Source organism: Pseudophryne corroboree, chromosome 8, assembly GCF_028390025.1.
Source record: "Pseudophryne corroboree isolate aPseCor3 chromosome 8, aPseCor3.hap2, whole genome shotgun sequence".
NCBI lineage: Eukaryota > Metazoa > Chordata > Amphibia > Anura > Myobatrachidae > Pseudophryne > Pseudophryne corroboree.
The window spans coordinates 143,691,449-143,695,220 of NC_086451.1; the positions used below are offsets into that span (position 1 = coordinate 143,691,449).

Sequence of the window (3,772 nt, forward strand, 5' to 3'; positions counted from 1 at the left end):
TATCTCTGAATTCGAGACGCCCAAAAGGCATTTTCTAAGTAAGAAACAAGGATGTTTCCGGTGTAGTGGCTGCACGACATGCAGTTACCTCACCCAAGGCGACAAATTTAGACACCCGCACACAGGTAAAATATTTAAGATACTACATCCGTTATCCTGTGATTCTAAATTTGTCGTATACCTCCTCACATGCCCATGCGGGCTATCATATGTGGGCAAAACAGACTGTGCCTTTAAGACGCATATGGCACAACACAGATATGCCATACGGGAGGCCATCAAGAGTGGGGACAGTGAGCAACCTGTGGCTAGGCATTTTGCCAAAGCCAAACACAGCATGGCCACACTTAGATATAGAATAATTGATCATGTACCACAGTCATTAAGGGGAGGCGATAGGTCCAAAAAATTGTTGCAATTAGAGGATAGATGGATGTATAGACTGAATACCATCCATCCTAATGGCCTCAATGACTCCCTTAATCTAAGATGTTTTCTCTAAGGGTTATAATTGTGTGACACTCCGTGAGCGATACACATATAGTTACAGGCTATGTATAGCTTGTAGGTGATCGCTAGCTTTTTCAGTAATTTATTTAATCTATTTTGCAGGAGATCCCTTATTATGGATCGCCACATTTAATCTATTCGGTCTCAATTGGATGTGGAAGGAAATGTACACATACTTGGTTGAGTTTTAGAATTAATACGATTTTATTCACCATGATATTCTGTATTTTTAGCACGTTTTTATTTGGTTGTTCACTATATGTATTTAATATGTTTGCGCACAGCACTTTTTAGATTGTTACAGAATATGTTATACTGCGATATAAGCAATAGGACTGTATGTCTTTTTGAATCACTTGATATCACTGTTTATTAGTAACTATGGCAACCTTGTCTACAGCGTCAGAGCGTCAGCTGGACGGACCGGCGCTACGTCACTTCCGGAGAGATGGGGCGATGCGGCCGGTATCCGGGCGGCGTGGGCTGTGCTGGCGGGAGGAGTCATCCTATTATTAAGGTATTTATATAGCACCAAATGTCATTGTCACTTATCCTGACGACGGGGCTGCGACCCCGAAACGTAGATCATGTGTAGTTGACAAATAAAAGTCTTTGCACTTTATTTCACTTAATTCAAGACTCGGAGTGCCGCCCATTTCTGTTCCTGTATATATATATATATATATATATATATATATATATATATATATATATATATATATATATAGTAAAGAGAAACAGGTGGCACTCACAGACTTGAAAAAAATGTTGAACAAACTCCACTCCGTGAAGCGTTTAATGGAAACAACAGGTGACGTTTCGGGGACACATCCCCTTCCTCAGACAACAAAAACAGTGCAAATACAGTGTATATATATAACATGATAAAACCCCCACTTACCCCCACAATCATGACTTTCAGCTGCGTGGACCACGGAGTGCCCCGGCGTCTCCCGTCCCGCACTTTTGGTTTCGGCAACACGGCCCGGCCGGAAGTGACGCAATCTGGCCCACCGGTTCCTATGGCAACGCGCTGGGAGCCCTGGAATAAATAACTTATAATAGTGACTCCATAAAATCAACTAAACAGGCACACAAATAAATATAGCGCTCAAATAAGCTGGAGTGCGCCTAATAAAACTGATCATAACTCATGTGCAAAACTACAGTACAAAAAGTTATATCTTAAAAGTTAAAAACAACCTGTGTGTGATCTGCAACCCTGTAAACAGCCTAATCATAATATCAATAGTGTTTAAACCTTCTAATATGTCAGAAAATTACCTTTTTTTTTATCTAAAAATATCATCATCCCAGAAGGCAATTAAATCTGGGAGGCAAATCAACCAAAGGGGTAGTGAATAAAGAGGGCACCATCCCTTACCTGGTACGACCTCTCAACTGGGCCCTAGCCTACAATGTATGTCAGAAGTAGAGATAAAGTAAACTACAAAATATTCGTAATACGAACCACTGTGTGTGTGGTTTGTGAACGGATATCTGCTGCTAAGGCGCTTATAACCGGCAGTGACAATTGCAGAGACATATGCACTAACTAGTTTATAAAAAGTTAATGAGACCCAAGGACTCATTTAACCCCCTAGGGGCCAGGCAGTCGAGGCGAAAAATCCACTTGGATTCAAGTTGGAGTAATTTTCTCCCCCTATCGCCCCCCCCCCCCCCCCCCCCCCGTGTAGATGCTGGCACGTGATCAATGGCCCTATATCTCAGACTAGCCAAACTGTGTTTATGTGTGGCAAAGTGTCTTGCCACTGGCTGCTCGCTAGTCCCTGTAATCAGGGCTGCGCGAACGGCTGACCGGTGTTGAGTTAACCGTGCTTTCAATTGGCATTCAGTTTTGCCTACGTAATAGAGCCCACATGGGCAAACTATCACATAGACTACGAATCGGGATGTACATGCTAGTGGCCACCTGATTTTTAGCCGTTGGCCCGTATGTGGATGCGGAAATGACTCACCCACAATGAAAAAGGAACAAGTAGTGCATCCTAGGCATTTAAAGCACCCATTTCTCTTGCTCAGAAAATGCCTGGATGAACTCTTGGCGTCGAAACCTGTGATATCAGTTTTGACTACCAAGTCTTTCAAATTTCAACCCCTGGAATAGCTCGGCATCAATTTGCTGTTTTGGAAACACTTCAAATCGGGATCAGAAGTGACCATCTGCCACATCCCTTTGACCTGCTTCACCAATTCCGGACTATTGGAGTTGTATTCGGTCACCCAGGGTATGGTCTCTTTAGATAATGCTCTAGAATGGCGTTTAGGTTGCTTCTGAAAATTGCACAAAGCTCTTTCTTGTGCTTTTTTCAGTTCCGATAGAGAATATCCTCTCTCTGAGAATTTCTGTATCATCTCTTCTAATTGCAACATCCGTGTATCTGCATTAGTGTTATTCCTACATACCCTGAGTAGCTGAGAATAAGGCAAACTACGAATCATTGTTTTGGGATGTGAACTCTCAGCCCAGAGCAGGGTGTTCCTGTCCGTGGGTTTTTTATACAGAGTCGTCCCCAGCTGTCCCTCTTTCAGTTGTATACATACGTCCAAATAGCAAATCTCAGACTTGCTATGGTTCCAGGTCAGTTTAATGGGACTATCTGAATTGTTTTGTCTATTGATGATCTCAATCAAAATCTGGATGTCGCCATTCCAGAAAATGAGAAGATCATCAATGTAGCGAAAGTACAGCAAAATGTTTCCAGAAATGCTCGAGTCCTCAAAAAACAACCCCCTCTCTACTTCCCACATAAAACAGTTGGCAAACGACGGGGCCACTGAGGACCCCATCGAGCACCCCGTCAATTGCTTGTAAAACCTCCCATTGAATAGGAAGAAATTATGTGTCAGTGTGAAGGCTAAAAGTTCAATAAACAAATCCACATCTGGGCCTGTATAAAACCGATTAGCCGTGACTAGCCGTCTAACAGCCTCCAACCCAGCCTCGTGAGGAATACATGTGTAGAGGCTGGTGACGTCTATTGTCACCATGGTCGTGTCATTGGGGACTGTTCCCAGTTTAGCCAATCTATCTAACAACATCTTGGCATCTTTTAAATAGGAAAAAGTATCCTGAATACATGGCTGCAGATAAGCATCCAAGAACACTGCAATTGGTTCGCACAGAGACCCCCGGGCAGAGATGATTGGTCTCCCCGGAGGCCTCTGTGCGTCCTTGTGAATCTTGGGGAGGGTTTAGAATAATGGAACTACAGGCCATTTTGTGGACAATTTATCGCTA

General features: G+C 43.1%; 1 long non-coding RNA gene across 2 annotated transcripts; it reads right to left on the bottom strand.

Moving 5' to 3' along the window:
• Window positions 1-852: 852 nt before the first annotated feature.
• LOC134947571 (uncharacterized) lies at window positions 853-1,548 on the bottom strand. Of its 2 annotated transcripts, none has more exons than XR_010182632.1 (2): window positions 1,412-1,548; window positions 853-993 (listed from the first exon to the last, which is right to left on the bottom strand). It is a non-coding gene; the product is annotated as an uncharacterized LOC134947571 (long non-coding RNA). The 2 variants fall into 2 exon arrangements; XR_010182631.1 differs by having other exon boundaries at window positions 853-998.
• Between the last annotated feature and the right edge of the window lie 2,224 nt (window positions 1,549-3,772).